Below are 18,080 nucleotides of genomic sequence, written 5' to 3' on the forward strand. Positions count from 1 at the left end.
TCGCTTTATAGGATTTATGACATAATTACGAGCAGAAACGTACTTAGAATTAATAAAAAAATTAAATTCAGAAGGCTGCAGTAATTTGATAAGTCTGATTGAACATGAAAAACGAAACACTAGAGAGAACATGGGGTAAATTTTTGCCGCATGAAGCAACAGAAGAAAATGAGAAACTAGGATCAAGCGGAAACGACGTGGATCAAGTCATTGCAATATTACAAAGAATACCAGGGTGCAACGATTGCGATTGCGATTGCGATTGCGATAAGATAATCGAGCACATTCTTCCGGCAAAGTTACTTTACAAAATCTCCAAAACAACGGTCAAGAAGTGAGTAGTCAACGTGCAACCAGTGATAACAGTGGCGAAGATGTGCCATCTCGTTCCGAGGCGATTAAAGCTTTGGAAAGGGAAGAAAAGATGGCTTAGATAGTTTGAGACCTAAAAGAAACGCGATTTGGAGCTGTCAAAACAATTTAAGATCATAGGTTTGACTTTTTTAATTTTGTTAAAAAGAAGAAGCAAACATCGGACGATATTGTCTTTTTGATTTTCTATCCTACGAATAAAATTATTTAGAAACAAATTATATCAATCTTATTTCGTTTTGTCTGAAATATTACATCAAATGAAGTGCTAACCGCTTGTCGTTCCGTTATGTGAAAATCCTCTTGCGTTAACCGCTTTTGTCGCATTGGTTCGTATGGTTCTACTGCAGTTCCTTTCGACGTGTGTACGACACCTGACTGTCAATAAAAAATATTGAAAACGTTACAAGTATCGACGATATACCGAACAAATAAAATACTATTTCGGGTAGTCAAACGATACACATAATCGTCGGTTCACCTAGTTTTTTTTATATATTAACACATCCGCTCCGATCGATATATATATGTCGGAGATGAAATGAAAACCGGAGCCTTCCCTATGCAATTTTGAGGAGGCCTTTTAATGCTTTAGCCCAGATTTTATCATAACTGTAATTAAGTAATTGTCATCTGTAATTGTTTGACATTTGTGAAAAGCGAAAGTGGGTTCGAGGTGACAACTGGTCGCTGAACGTAGCCACGGTCACGGGATAAACGTTTTGCCTGACGAAGGTGTGGATTGGTTGTATTGTTCTCCCTAGAAATCACATAGAATTGTACTTTAGAGATGTCGATATAATGGGACACACGTTGTATGAGGAATCAATCTCCAGACAGAAACTGCCTAGCAACGGCGTTTGGATCTTTCTCGGTGTTTCCAAGGAGTATATAACAAACTTTTGACAGATATTGCCTAGCAACAACGATTGGAACCTTCTCGATGTTTCCAGCGAGAATATAACAAACAAATGCAGTCGTATTACGAAAAAGATTTTAATCAGGGAGGGATTCGTGTGATCGCCTTGGAAAGTGATACATCGAGTAATTTTTTTTCCGAGTGATTCAGCAAACGTATTTTTTTTGTGTTATAAAAATTGTTTAAAGTTTTCCCGTTGACCGTGGATTCGTTTGAACCCCGGATCATTGTTTATAGCGTAAATTAAATTCAATATTTGTAAATTTATCAATCGTTAATTTTCACTATTCGTTAAACTAGTAAATCGTAAGATATATTATTCGTTTCTTTTATTGTTCGATAAAACTTATTATTCTTTAATCTAATTAATAATTTAATTTATCATTTGTTAATCAATCATATCATTTATAAAAATTCATTATTCATAATATTTGTAAAACCTTGTTTATTCGTGTAAATATATTCTCTGTTTTGTAAAACAATGGCTAATTCAAACGAAGAATCGTTACGCGCCTTAAATCCTAATGTTAACCCGACATATATATATATATATATATATATATATATATATATATATATATATATATATATATATATGTAGATATATGTATAATATATATGTATAATATATATAGATATATATATAATATATAATCTATATATATATATATAGATTATATATATATAGATATATAGATATATATATATATATATATATCCCGCAACGAATCTTCTTTCTGGCCACCCCTTTTTTCGTGAAATTCCGCTATTTGCAGAGCTGATATTTCGTTTTGCCACATTTCTCAATAAAATAAACACTAATCGAGTATTTGTAGAGCAAGGTAACGTAATATAGAGAAAAGTTCTACGGTGTTGATATAAACAAACTTTATTATATTGTAATATACTTTATAAATCTTTCAAACATGCAAGCAAAGTGCGGAATAAACATCGAAATGAGTACGAGGATAGTATCGTACCGGTAAATTCGTAGAGAAATACAATATGGCCATTGAATCAAAATTGCTACGGGACATTGTTGCCCCGTGCCGCAAAGTCTGAATGTCGTTTGAAAAAACAACCGCAGTGTACGTGTTAATAATTACGGATAACTTAACTTTAAATTTTCATTTCATAACGCTGCAATATCTCGGGAAATAACTGGCAAAATCAGCCAGCGACAGTGTAAAACATTTCATGAGTGTAAAACATTTATGAGCTTCAATTGGAAATATATCGTCGAGTATGATTGAATGCTGTGTTTTTGCGAAGCGAGTTAAATGGTAAAATTTTGTACCGCAAACAAGTTAAAAAATATTATTTTCGCATGATCTTGAACGTTAAACATATTTATTTTCGAGTGTTCAGAAGAAATTTATTTTTTCTTTGTACCACTATTATTCTTTTTGTTGAAATACGTATGTATCGAACGGAATTATACTTATTTTGTGACTGCAACTACGAAAGAGACAATGATAGTGAAAAATGGGTCCGATGATATTCTTTCTTCTTATTGGAATAACGAAGAAGGTGCGTTTCAAGTGCGTTATTATAAGTTATTATAAGTATATATAAGTTTAAAAAATTTGTCTTTTTTATTGAAATAAATATCATATTTTATAGCGAAAATAAAGTTTTTTGAAACTTCTTTACGAATTTAAACGTTTGCATAATCAACTATTAACATATGAATATCTATTAACTTTATCGTATTTTACCGTTACGTTCATTGGAGTAAGAATCGTTTGCTTTTCTGGAAAAAAATGGCACTAAATTAAGCGCAGTTACCCTACTTACCCAAAAACGTTTTGTTATTTCTTGGAAATTTGGAAAAGATCAATTAAGCAATTAATCGAACGAAAGAAAACTACGCTGAAGAGGATGTGCTGTATCTTTCACCAGAGATACAGCTGGGTAGTAGGCATTTTGTTTCAGAACAAAAGTAAGAAATGTTTGCAAATGTATGCAAATAGTAGAAGCAGCAGGTGTCAGAAGAAATCAGAAACAAGACCGTTATTAAAGATGCGCACAGAGGACGTAAAAAGCTCGTTTACAGTTTTCACAACAACGCACTCATTAAGGGAAAAAATGGCGACAGGTATTTTTGTACGTGCAAAGAGATTTAATCCAGACGGGCTTGGTGACTTTTCACATTATTTTCACAATTTTAGGAAAGCAAAACAGACAAATGGGCGGAGAAAGCATTATGGTTTCTGCCAGAGTTGAATACCGCGGAAAACGCGGAAAAGATTTATGAACAAATGACCGACTAGTAACAAGTAATATTCGTTTAATTGACGTATAAAAAAAAATTCGCAACAACGATAACTAGAAAAACGTTATATTTCAATAAAATAACGCAAATAATCGAAGAGAAGATGCTTTAAAGTGGTGGCTAATTTCAACATACCGCATCGTACTATATGGAATTTCCAATATCCGAATTAATGGAGAAACATAACTACTCGGATGCGAGAATTTTCGCGTCTCTTTTTATAATTATTATTCCATGTTTCAAAATCAATAATACAAGTATAATTACAAAAAATGCGATATAACTGTAATATTTTTTCAATTATTTATGGACTCTACAACGTTTTTACTGCTAAATCGAACTCCGTTTGTCTCTGAAACCATCTAAAGTCCAAGTCCTCTTTCTAATGCCATAAACGTTTCAAAATAAGAAGGCGTTTCATCTTTTTTCCTGCATCCGAACTTGAAATGTTAATAATGTCATTTATTCAAATTTCAATATCAATTTCAATATTTCTGGCGTCATTAATTACAGGTCTTCTAACGTTGTAGATTTTTGCAATTTTTACAACACTTCCACGTCTTTTAAAAATTTGTCAAGCATCTTTTCTCTCCTGCCAACACCTCATACAACACATTTTCTCTTTGACGTAATTAGACACAGGATATTAACTTCGTGCTAAAGTAATAGGAAAGCAATATGTAATTATAAAAAGGGCATGTAATGCTAAAGAGCATGAGCGAAAGGTATTGTTCCGTTAATATAACAGAACTTTCGGATAATGAAATGTTCGGGTAGTAAAATTTTCGGATAATAGATCACTGAATACTGCAGGTTCCTATAAGAAAGGAAGGCAATTTGAGAGCGCTATAGATATGAAAATTTATGTTAAACACAGATGTGTTTAAATTTGATACAAGCGTACTGTAATATTACGTAAAACGTTTCCAAAAAGTGCATAAACGTTTTATCTAAACAAGATACAGACGCTTACACAAGACCAGTAGACGATATTTTTCATGGGATGATCTAATGCTTTAAAGCTTTATTGAAACGGAGTTATACAGTGCAGAGCGATATAATAACTGATCGCCTTTAATATATCCGTTATTTTTAAAGGAGAGAAACTGTCCTTGCAAAAGTTGTATGGTATGGAGAGGACCGTGACGTGGCGATAATCATCTTTCTACAGATGAAGCATTCTCGGAGATTTTAAGATCACTTTTATTTTTCTAAGTGGCTTACTGTACTTTTTATCTTCGGTATAATGTAAACAATGTTTAAACGTCGATTTCCACGGCCTCTCATATAAAGCCGCTCGATAACAAATAAGGACACAAAAAGCGAGCTTGACGTCTGACGTTACAAGAGATATTCAAAGTGGTGTCTGTTTGCGTCGGTGTAACATTGGAATTATTGGATAACTGGTCTGTGTGTTTCCGGATTCAATGTACGAGTGATACGATATCAACACGATACGATGGTCCGACCGATGCAAAACATTCATTCCTATACTCTTCCGTCTATTGTCGAACAACCTTGAATTACAGGTCGTTGAAATCGTCTGAACATCGCTCGTTTTACCGAGGATAAAACTGTTTAAAAAGATACAGGAGATTTTGAAATTAAAACCCTTCGCTTACAAAGAAAATTATCCTTCTCTATATCATACAACTTTCATTTTAGGAAAATTCACAATTTCACAGTGGTTTCAAATCGCTAAACGTGACCAAGACATGAAAAATGGATTTTTCGTTAGAGGCATTTTAATCGTTAGGTACTTTGACGTTGCGGATTCGTTTGGGTACTCCGATAATGTGCCAATGGAAAAACCACAGAAAGTTTTATTACTCGTATCTGCGCAATGGTCGCAGATAAAAGATCGCCGCCTTCATTCGTCACACAGTTTTCACGTGCGCAAGTACGATGTCAAAGAACAAAATGCAAAGTATATAACTTCAACGACAGTTAATTAATGTCAATTCTGCAAGGTGGATACGGTTTGCAGAAGTAAGTGGAATATTTAGTTGGTTAGTTTGTACGATTGTCAAATTCATTATAATAAATGAGGGGTAAAACTCTATGCGTAAATATCGAAGAAGCAGAGTAAATTGTTGCGTATTCCATGATATCAGGCTAAAAATCTTGTTCAGATTAGTAGTTGACGCTACTATCTTTCAGTATTTGCAAAAATTAACTGCCACTGTGTGCCACTCTGGTCGTACGATCATTTTTTATGATGGCAGGGTGATCACGCTATTAGTTTCAAGCGTATTTTCTTGAAGACTGCGAAAAATGCAAGAAAATTTGTCAAGTGAATATCGTATGGTTTTGGATAGCATTATTATTAATTTCGATATTTAACACTAATATATTTATTTATATATTAATATTTTTTATGCTGATACATATGACAAAATGTATTTCCTACAAACAGGTATTGAAAGACATTTATTTATTTTTAAAATATATTTTTTTTAATTATTTGAACATATAACTATTTTTATTTCAAATAAACTCAATTTTCCAGAATCGATCGTCTGATTTAGCCTAAGGATTTACATTAATACTTATATATATATATATATATATATGTCGGATTTACATTAGAATTAGGGTTAGGGGCGTAAAACGATGTCCTTTCATCTCCGACATATACATATATATATATGCAAGGAGATACTTTACTGCTGATAGAAAATCAGATTCCGATATTTTTTTAATATCATTTGTTTCACTGCAATTTGTATCTGCGGTATCAGCGATCGTCGTATAGGAAACTCTGTAGGCCAATAAAAGTTCAATTTCTGCATGAAAATACATAAGCAACGATGAATGAAGTAGCGTATATCGAGAAACAAGTACAGGAATTTTCTGCATTTGACACAGTTATAGATGGGAAGGAGATTTTTATCTATAATAAGGTTCCCGGTAAGCGTCTGTGTATTCAGGCCAATCTTCACAACTACTCGACGAATTTTGACGTGGTTTTCGCCATTTTAAAGAGTACTTTTCGAACAAGCTTCAGTTATGTGACTACTGTGTGACCGTAAAGGGTTGAGTAGAAATCGAAAATAGAAAGAAGAAGCTTCTCTGCGATCGTGTTCTTTTTATAATCGCTGCGACGATACAGCGAGGAAATATGGCCCTCCTCCAAGCAGAGCCAATAGAAATTCACGAAATCGTCAGCCACGTTATTTTTAAAAAAGATTATTTAAGTACATATCAGCTAGTATCGTACAAACCTGAGTCAGTGTTGCCGATTTAGATGTTTGACATTTAAACCTACGTGACTTTAGTTAACTTTGGATACAAGTAGAAGCTATTCGGACGTTAAATGTAAATTTACGCGTTTCGATATAATTTCGAATGTTTTTAAACGACTTTACAAAGTTTCGAGTAGAACGCATTTTTGCAAGCCTCCAAGCAACGTTTGATTTTTAACCTGCCACGGAACGAAAGACAGGATTATCGTACCATCATGCGTGTATGTGTGATTTCGTGAACAGGAAAATCAATTCAATTTGTTTCAGCGATCGCCGATTGTCGATCGCTCGTGACGATAAATGCTATTTAGCTGTTAACCGATGAAAGAACTTTGATTCTGGATCAATTCAATTACTCGATCAAAAATTTTCATCAATTACTCTTGCAACAAATACCAGATCAAAGGAACTTTGAAAATCAGGTTTCAAGAGTTTTCTACTTTCTGAAAGACCTCTCGTTGTTTCGCTAAATTTAACAGCCACGTCTCTTTCTTCTCACATCGTCGCCGCTAATTACCACGTAATATCGTTAACAAATGCGAATTGGCCTGAAAATTGTTCTACAATTCGCGTATAAGGTACTAATTGATACTCGAAACTACGCACAAGTTCTTAGATTAATCGTGATGTAATCAAAGAGCACAACGTTTTTAAATCATAATTCCGCATAATTCCTATTTGCATATGAAGTGCATATAAAATATGATGACGAGAAAGAGGATGCACGAAGATAAAATATAAAACGGAATATTTTGTTGGATTTTACAAATAAATTCTCATCATTGTATATGAAAATTTTGCAAAGTGTGAAATTGGAAATACATATAGGCGTACGTGTTTGGTTAGTAATTAAAATAAATGGTTTTAATCCCGTTTTTTGCAAAATAAAATACCATCCAAATGCAATCTATAACTCGTTAAATTATAACTTTGTTTAATTTTACATGTTATCTTATTTGAATGCAAATATATTACTGCTATGTGTTGAATGATCCTGACGAGAATGTGATTGAAACCAATATCTTATTCAAGAAGTTATGTTAGTTTTACAACTTAAAGGAACGATTGTAAATAAGATTAATTGTGAAAGCAAATAGCAGAAATAATAGTATACACATCGACAAAGGAAAGTACAATAACAATGTATAAAACACGAGATACGTGTTTAAGTAAATTTTCATGAAATATCTTTTCCTAAAAAGTATTGAAGAAAAGAAAGGTCGACTTTAGTCAATCAAATTACGAAAACTTTAAATGAGAAATAACAAAGACAATAACATAGATTAATTACGTTATGTATTTTTAAAGGGAAGTAATAAAAGAATTAAAAATGTTTTTTAATTTATAAAATATTAAGTGAAAAATAAAAGGACTTGATCTCCTGCATATATACATACATATCGATAAATACCCCAACTACGTATACTTTGAATATATTTTTATTACGACTATGTACGTATTAACATGATTAAATTCAAACAGAGTACTTACCAATTATCACAGCTTGAGTAGTCACTGGAATCTGTAAGAAACATAAGTATATTTTTATTTATACAATTTGGCTCGTGTGTCTTATATTATGCGAGGTAGTTTATTTTATCTAAATAGCGCACTTGAATAACACCTAAATAATGCGTTATTTGAAAAATTGTTATACTTGTTTCGAAGAATGGCAGCATATTTTATGATGCACTCGTATACACATACATATGTGTACAATATTTTCTTTGCGAGAGCGTTTTGGAGATATAAAGATCAACTTTGTTTCTTTAAATGGTTTGCCATAATAAAAATCGATAAAATTGGTAAAATTTTGAATGAGAATATAATAATTATTAGTCATAAATTTAATAGACAAAATACTTCGTTATCGACGATTATATATAGCAAGTTGGAAATTGACAGACGAAACAGTCGTAAAAAGCGATCTTTACTTCGTTCTTCGCTATTTCAACAAATTGCAATTTTTTCAAAGATGTTTTACGTGTCATCTAGTAAATTAATTCTTTTAACGTCTCAAAGGGAATCAAATCGTTTGGTCCAATTTTAAAAAAGCTTATTCAGCTTTAAAGGGCGTGCGAATATTCGTGTGACCGGCTGCACTTCAAATCAATACGACTTCGATACAGAAGAAATAGTCAATATAATAAACCAGTTACCTAAAACGTTCGTAATCGTTAGAAATTCCAACGGCCACGGTTCTTTTCCGTGTCTAATAAAACTGATACGAGAAGCAAGAAAACAAATTGATCATCGACCAAACTCAAATAATTCTGCTTAACACATCGGGATAACGCAAACTTTAGTACGAAAAAGAGTCGATTTAGCTCTGTAGATTTATCACTGTATAGTAGGAATGTGGTGGATTTAGTCGAATGGTCTGTACGTTCTGAACTAGATGACAGTGACGATTTCCCAATACCGTTAAATATCCAAAAACCACGCTTCAATCTTTCAATATTGAGCCAGAGATGAAAATTTCAAAAGAAAAACTGCAGTAAATATCATAAAATCACAAATTAAATTAGTCCAAATAAATTAACTATTAGATCGTCTGAAGAGCGTCTTTCTTTTACAATAATATAGTTTTACACAAACATGAAACCTAATCTGTCAAAAGTCGTAGTCTTTATTTTAACACAACAAAATGGATCATACGTAATTCAATCAAATAACATAAAGTAAGAAATATTGTGCATATATTATTTTCTTATAAAACGAAAGAAACTTTTAGGACAGCCCAATATTCACTCGCATCGATGATAACGCAACATAAATATATACAAATCTGAACAACTTGTAGGGGACAATGATAAGAATAGCAAATACAGATATCTTTAAAAGAAGAAAATCGATAGCAAAGAATAATTAAGAATACTAAGCAGTGTTTAGTATACATTGAACTTGTACAGTGACACAACACTTACAGTACGTACTGTTCGACAGAAAACTGCACTAAAAGCACAAAAGGAACAAAGTTTCAAGATTATCGGAACGTTAAGTAGAGAAGAGTATTGCATATCCCCCTCGATTGCCGTGCAAATTTTGTCTGAAATATTTTTTCGTATCATTCGTATTCTTTCAGATATTTGAGCATTTCCAGTTAAACGGAACATACTGTTATTAACTAAGAACGTTATCCCAAACGAAGCAAGAGGACGTATTCTATCGTAGAATATGCATATAGCACTGTTCCAAGCAAAAAGCCCCAGATGACATGTAACGTGTATAGGGAAAAGTTATTCGGTATGTTGACTTGACCTTGAAGGTGATTGCAATCGGTGAAGCGTGCCCTTTTCCATATAACTGTTAATCCAATTCAGAATCAAACATATTCGAGTTCAAGTATACGGACACCTGTTGCAATGTCATGAAGTGTCAATCAGAGTCCCGCAGGGATCAACTTTAAATGTCATTCTTTTCCTACTAGGTGTTATTGAATTAACAACCATCATCTAGTAAAATGGATTGTACCTGCAGACAATACCATCGTACGCCAAACATGGCAACAGTTGCTTCAAAACACTCTCAACAAAATACAAATATTCGCTGGAAAAATTTGGTTCATGGAAACCTCATAGAGTAAAACTACCGTAACTGTGTTCTCCAGAAGAAAGAGGGAGGTCGAATAATCAGAACTCTATTCGAGGACACGAAAACTACTTATTAGTAGTAAGTTGAAAGAGATCTTGCGATTAGCTCTCTACTAAAAACTCACTTGGAGTTTGCATACGAAGAAACCTGCTACCAGAGCGAAAAGACAATTCAGTTTACCTCTTGGATAATACACTCACCAAGAATAATACAAAGCAACAGCACCCGGTAATTAAGACCTAAACACGCGAGTGCATACCACGTACACTTAATTACGGAGGTATCCCAACTTCTAAATGAAACGGAGCATACTGCCTGATTTCTCTACTAATTCTTGCAAATTTTATTCCACTCTCGTGGTCCTCTGCTTATATCAAAGAATTAGAGGAAGATAAATTCATTACTCGCAACACAGAAATCGATAAAACAACTTGATTTAAATCTTCATCTTAAGGGAAAGCGACGCTGATACGGAGGTCTAGCATCCGCTCGTTCCAGCGAAATTAGTGGCGAGACCGGAAATAATTCATCGTGTCGTTATTTCCCGAAATTTGAAGCTGGCGAGGCAACCTAAACGGTAGCTGTTTTGGCAGGTAGTTCACTGTGCGTAAAAAACGCACAGAAGAATCCAGTAGTACTTTGAATAATAATAGCAAGATATCCTAGACTGTTCGCTTAAAAAAGAAAAAAAGTTATCGAGAAGCTAAAAGTTCAGCAAATAACATTTATTTACAAAAGTTAACAGTTTCATTGAATTCCTGGTCGAAAGTATTAAAACAAAACAACATATCATCCCAAGAAGCAATCTCAAGTCCAACCTACATAAGAAAAGAGTAGTAAAACATCTCTTGCTTCTTGCAGTTGCTAAAAGACATAAACCTTTTCTAACTAATCCAGCTGCAGTGAAGCAACGGCATATACATATAGTGTAGTGTTGGTTATCCGAGTCCCGTTTAACCCAAGTTCCGTATTACCCAAGGTATCCTGAACGTTACGGTAATACTTTCCAATTTGACCGGTATCTCCGATTCTTTTCAAACTTCGGTATATTGAAAAGGACTATTTTAAAACTGAATATACATAAACGCAAATTAAATGACTAAAAGTAAATAGTAAAGAGTCACAAGAACTTAGTATTTATTAATAAAAATTCAAATAGCAAAAAATAACAAACAACGAATAGATAAAAAGGATGGAGTCATTGCTTGCATTCGATTTTGTCAATTCTCGTATCATAGTTTCAGGTTAAGTTTTGATATAATGGAAAAATACTTGCCACTGTTTGCGACACTTCTTCTAACGATATTTTCCTTTTAAAATATCGATAGTAGTAATCTCTATCATATACATGTTTGCGTTCATTTTTCACAACTTTCCCATTGTTTCTCGGGAAAGTGATACGGACAATTTTTCTTTCATGGGAGACACAAGAGGACCTTTTAAAGGTCCTCTATTAATTTTTAACTTCGAACGATGTCAACGGCCCCTGTTTAACATCATTCTGTCTTATTAGATCGACGAAGTCCACAGGCGACAGTCAGTGCAATGCAAGTCGTCTCCAAGACCGAAGAAAGCACGTATGAGTCGTTCACAGTTCAAGGCTTTCTTCAACATGAAGGGTATTGCGATAGCAGAGTGGACAGCGAGTGAGCCAAACGGTAAATCGGCGATACTAGATCGAAGTGCTGACAAAATGACGAGAACGCGTGAAAAAGAAACGGGTGGATTTTGCGCCAGCGACAACGCTTTGTCGGCGAAGCAGTTTTTAGTAAATAAAAAAATCACTGTGCTTGAACACCCATTCTATTGGCCAAAGCTCGCTCCCTGTGACTTCTACCTATTTCCAAAAATCGAATCGATGCTCAAAGGAGCGGATTTTCCGTCCACAGAGTTGTACAAGTTGCAGAACTGTTTTGAACAATGGCAGTTCGTATACAGCTGTGTATCGTGAACTCGGGACCAACTATTTCCGAGGCAATAAAAGTTGATTTTCATAGTTTGTTACAATAAAAGAGCTGCAGTCCATTTTTGACATACAGACTGTTTATTTTGAAAACGGTAAAGATAATTTAACGCAAACTTTTTATCTATGAGGAATGTATAATTTAAATGTTAAAAGATTCGTTTGTATCAATCGATTGAAGTTTCGTGTCGTTTCTTTGGCATTGTTTTCTTCTACAAAACTTTGCAACTTTCCGATAGAAAAGTAAGTTAATGTAACGAGTTTTGTGCGGCGAACAATGTATTTGATTACAGAGGAAAAGAAGGCCGAGTGGGAAACGTTAAGAATCGTAGTAACGAATCGTCGAATTGGTCGTTTTCACGGTTACGCGAAATGGCCCGCGAACACATTTTAAAGAGAACTCGAAGCGAACGAAGGCGTTACGACACGGCTGGTTTAGAGGTGGAAGCGGTTCACAGGGTGGCCAGCAAAAAAAGCACACGTGACATCTGCCGTCCATCCAGGCGAAGCTTTTTTGTAATAAAGCGACGAAATCCCAGAAAAACCGTCATCGCGGATTAAGCGGCCGCCGATATTAAAGCGCAATCTGAAATTCGACGGCGGCGCTGCCCAGAGAAGCGCACAGCGGCAAAGGGAAAGCGGGAAAGAGATAGAAATAGGAGGCAGGGAACGGGGAGAAATAGAGAGAGAGGGGGGGGGGGGGGAAAGGAAAAAAGGGTACAACGAGTGCATCGGCGCATCAGCTATTATTTGCGCGGCAAATGGTCGTTTAATGGTTCTCGTTGCGTATACATGGAAACGAACGTCTGCCAATCGCGGTGTCGCATAATTGTTTTTGTAAAGTGCGCACTTGAATGTCGCCATGATACAAAATAGCTGGCCAACCGAGTATCACATAAACAGCTCAGGCCGAACGAATAGGCGGTCAAGCGTTTGCGATCAATTATCTGTCTGCCTAAATAAAACTGTCCGATTGCTTTAACTAATTGGAATTTATGCATTAACGCTCATTACTCGTTTTCAGAAAGTACAGGGCGTTCAAGTTTTTTCCGTCCATACGTTGCCGCTATATCTTGCAGTTCAAAATGAGAAAAAAGTGTCATATAAACGAGTGTCATTGAAAACATTGTTAAACAGTTATAACAGAGAAAATGATATACAAAATGAGCGGTGACGAACGTGCGTTAATACGGTAGAAAGCGCGAATGCATTGGAAATATTTACATCTGCTACTAGTCAGAAGGTATTAGGTGAAGTAAAAAGTTCTGAGCGCTTTTTCGCTTTATTTCGACGATGAAATTAACATAGTCAAGATTATTCGATTTAGATTAAATATGCGCCGTTTTGTTCGATTACTTTTGTCCATTTTGAAGGCAATTTCATAATTCCGCGGTTGAAGAAGTCCTCGTCCCTATTGGTAAAAAACTTGACCAGCTCATTTTCACAAGCCTCTCTTGAGGCCAGTTTTGTACCATCAAGAAAATTTTGCAAAAACTTAAAAAGGTGATAATCGCTTGGTGCCAGGTCTGGACTGTACGGCGGATGCGATAGAACCTCCCAGCCAAGCTCTCGGAGCTTCTGACGCGTCGTTAAAGATGTGTGCGGCCTGGCGTTGTCTTGATGGAACACAACACCTTTCCTATTGGCCAATTCTGGCCGCTTCTGGTCGATCGCCTGCTTCAGTCTGGTCAGTTGTTGACAATAGAGGTCCGAATTAAGTGTTTGCCCCGATGGGAGCAGCTCATAATGGATGATTCCCTTCCAATCCCACCAAACACACAATAAAACCTTCTTGGCCGTTAATCCACGCTTGGCGATCGTTTGGGCCGGCCCACCGCGATTGGACCACGATCTTTTTCGGCTGTTGTTCTCGTATGTGACCCATTTTTCATCGCCAGTCACCATCCGCTTCAAAAATGGGTCGATTTCGTTACGTCTCAACAAAGAATCGCAGGCATCAATTCGGTCCAAAAGGTTCTTTTGCGTCAATTCATGTGGCACCCATACGTCGAGCTTCTTCTTGAGACCAGCCTTATGCAAATGGTTCCAAACGGTTTTCTGGCTAATCTTCAGTTCCTGGGCAATGGAATAAGTGCTCACATGCCGGTCCGACTCGACGATTTCCATGATTTTATCCACATTTTCGACGATTGGCCTACCAGAGCGTGCCTCATCTTCGACGTCCATATTACCAGAACGGAATCGTTGGAACCACCGCTTTGCTGTTGCATTCGATACTGTACTGGGTCCATAAACAGCACAAATTTTTTTGGCCGCCTGCTCCGCCTTTTCACCTTGGTCGTAGTGGTACTGAAGAATGTATCGAATTTTCTCTTTTTTTATCTCCATTTTCGAACGCTGTAACACACAACTGGCTTCACCGAACACAAAACTGACAAAGAACCTTTTTGATGCGTAATATCACCTTGAAATCGGTGTATACTATGACTCGATGCGATGTGCACATCGTGAGATATGGCTCACTAAAGACATCTAGCGAAAAACGCTCAGAACTTTTTACTTAACCTAATACATTCGACTACAATCCAATTTACCAAAGATTCCATCGCAAACGCTTATCGTATCCTTTTATCAAATTACATGTCGATACTTATAATTTAGCGAGATATGGAGAATTTTATTTTTCAGCGAAATTAGATTACGATCGTTAAGTAAAGCTTGACATGTCGAATCAGATTTTTTCGCTATATTCCAATAGAATGTTTCACGTCAGCAAAAATGCAGCAAGTAAACATTTTTGTGCCGATCGCAGACTTCGGTTGAATATTCTAATTTGCTTGCTAACTTTTTCATACATTTTTATTAGAATATCTCGACTGTTGTATATCGTACGTAATGGTTAGCTTAATTTAACAACAAACGATAATAGGAATAGAACAGTTATCCTCGAAGAAGGCGATATTCATTTAGTAATTGGTAGTTACTAATTAGTGGATTAGATTAGTTGATAAGAATTAAATCGTAAAAGAAGATTTAAAGAGTAATTTTAAGAAAGTAACTATTAATCCTGTTAATATCTGAATGGCATATTTTCATTCGAAACGGTTGCATAACGATGTCATAAAGTTACGTTTCCTCCGAAACATTAAAGTCACAAGTTGCAAGGTAGATCGAATAAAATAGCAGCGTAATATCGTAGAATGGAGAAGAAGAGGCTCTAGTGTAAAATGGAGTAAGACATAGTAGACATTGCATCACGCGATTATCAACAGGTATCTTACGTTTAAGCATTCATTGGCAATCATCCAACGTTGGTCTACGAAAGGAACACCTCTTCCTCTCGTCTCTTTCATAACTCCTTCCCACTCTTATCTGACGAGAAGATTTTCCTCCTTACAAAAGTAGCGATGAATTGAAGCCAACTACCCATGCCTTTCCTCGCGGAATAGCATCGTTTATTTATGCTTCTAATTATCTTCAACGACGAATGTGTTTATGCCGGTACACGAGCCCTTTTCCACCAATCAATTAATATTCTTGACGAAATTTTATAAGCCGTAGGTTGCAAGTTATTGGTATTAATAATTGCTCGTGCATGACAGTAACAAGTTTGTCGATGAAACAAGGAATTAAATTTTGCAATTTATAAATCATTTTTTAAAATTAGCGTTTAAGTTCGTAAAATCATTTAATTGTTGGCAACATTCATTCGCTCGATATTCGTTTCAAAAATATCATTTCACGTAATATCGTAAAACTATAAAATCGTAGAGGCGAAGTTCAAGACGTACAATTTTCAAATTATCGATTCATTAGTATTATTAGTTGATGGACTATAGTATAAGAAAGGCTGCATACGAAAGTTTATATTTAAATATGTATGTACATCATAAATGTAGCAGCTTCGGGTTTTACTATTTAAAACTTCAACTCGTTCGTGTAAGAATATCTTAACAAGCTATCATATCAGCGTAGATTAATTAATTTGTATTTCTTTTTTCATAATTTCATCAAACAGCTTGTTTGAAATATTTAGTATTAACACATAGAAAATTAAGCAGAATTGCTGCGAGTTTGATCAATATTTTCAACTCGTACATCCAGGATTAAATCGAATCCATCACTACAGGAAAATCCATATCCCAACCATTACGTCATCCTCTTTCTACCGATTGGAAAACTTCTAATTAATGGTTCTGCAGTTCGGCTTACTAATTTTTGTTCCACTTGACGTAATATTCGAGAAAATACATATCAGTGAAAAATGCACGTGTAATGAATTTTTAATGTGCGTAAAATATCGTCTATATGAAAACTTCATGAAGTTTAAACCTTATAAAATTTACGATTTAATACCATTACAATTACACCTTACAGTTTCGAACAAATTCGAAGGAATAAAAAAAGTTTATAACAATAACTAATAATAACATTAATAATTGATGCAACGATGCTTAACCGCGAGAAAAATTTTTACGCAGTTACTAACGCATATTTGATAGAAAATATTTGCAATAATTTACGTTTGCCGCTTTTTCGTCTACCAATTGCAAGTTATTACTTTATAACAAACGCTTTTTTATGCAAGTACTGAGAAAAAAAGATAAAAAATGAAATTGAACATCTTTCTGTTGTGACTGAGATAATTATGAAGGTAGTTATGACAATTTCGAACATCTAGTGAACAATCACGGTTCTTTTTATTCTATGAACGCTACTTCCAAAATAGATCAAACTTCAATTTTCAGTATTTAAATCATTTTTTAAGCGATCACTACCAATCGACTATAACATAGTTGTGTTATAACGCAATGACATTAAGCATTAACTCGATGTTCGACTCGCTCAAATATCTGCCAAAATGTGAATGGTGCGACGAAATGTTTCACTTTTATCTATTTGATCTTGCGACGGTCTTGAAACGTCCCGTAAAGCTGATTTTAAAATTCTTAAATGGATAGCTCCATTTTTTATTCTCGTAGTAGACATTCAAACGTTTTCAAAACGCTGCAAACTCGCGTCTTTCGCAGCATCCTCTGCGTTTAGTGGCAAGCTAATAAAAAGCACAAACGTGCTTTTTATTTATATTTCTTCTTGCTATATTTTTCTAATAATAATCGATGATCTCGCGAACTCGTATCAAACGATATTCAATGCGTATTTTAGCGTATTTTAATAGCAATCGCTTTTGCTTCGTGCTACAGCGTATAGTTTTTAAGAAAAATATTTCCACACCGATGTATATTTGATTTGTATGCTTCGCATTTCAAGTAAACAAATATTAAACAAAGAAATACGTAATGTGTTACGCTGCAGCATAACTTTTACATAACAAAATGTACAAGTTTTTTGTTCATTACGTACGCTTGTTTAACATTTTACACTCGAATGAAGTTATAAAGCATACTGCGAATGTCCCCGTAGCGGAGCCAACGGAGTGTAACGGGTTAAATAATAGATTAAAAGTGGAGAAATAGATAATTTTCATGTAAAAAAAATATTCGAAATATTCTTAAAAATATTTCATTTTACTACATAAAATTGAAATAACAGTTCTTACGTAAACATTAATATTTTACGAGGTTCTTCTGTCACTGACATATTAGAAATTATACTTTTGAAATATTTGACGTCGTATAAACTGATATTTTTGCAATTCTGCATTTAAATTTATTACGATTTTCCTATTTACGCGCTCTAATCTTCTCTATCAATTTTAATAATCAGATGATTGAGGAAATGGTCGTAAAA

General features: G+C 34.7%; 1 protein-coding gene across 1 annotated transcript in view; it reads right to left on the bottom strand.

Moving 5' to 3' along the window:
* LOC117207541 (lachesin-like) overlaps positions 1-18,080 on the bottom strand; it is a 548,209-nt gene that overhangs the window by 508,236 nt on the left and 21,893 nt on the right. Inside the window, exon 2 of the mRNA XM_033447848.1 lies at positions 8,303-8,333. The gene's annotated coding sequence lies outside the window, so the exon portion shown is untranslated. The remainder of the gene's footprint in view (positions 1-8,302; positions 8,334-18,080) is intronic.

The sequence above is a fragment of the Bombus bifarius genome, unplaced genomic scaffold (genome assembly GCF_011952205.1).
Source record: "Bombus bifarius isolate JDL3187 unplaced genomic scaffold, Bbif_JDL3187 scf7180000008037, whole genome shotgun sequence".
Classification (NCBI taxonomy): Eukaryota; Metazoa; Arthropoda; class Insecta; order Hymenoptera; family Apidae; genus Bombus; species Bombus bifarius.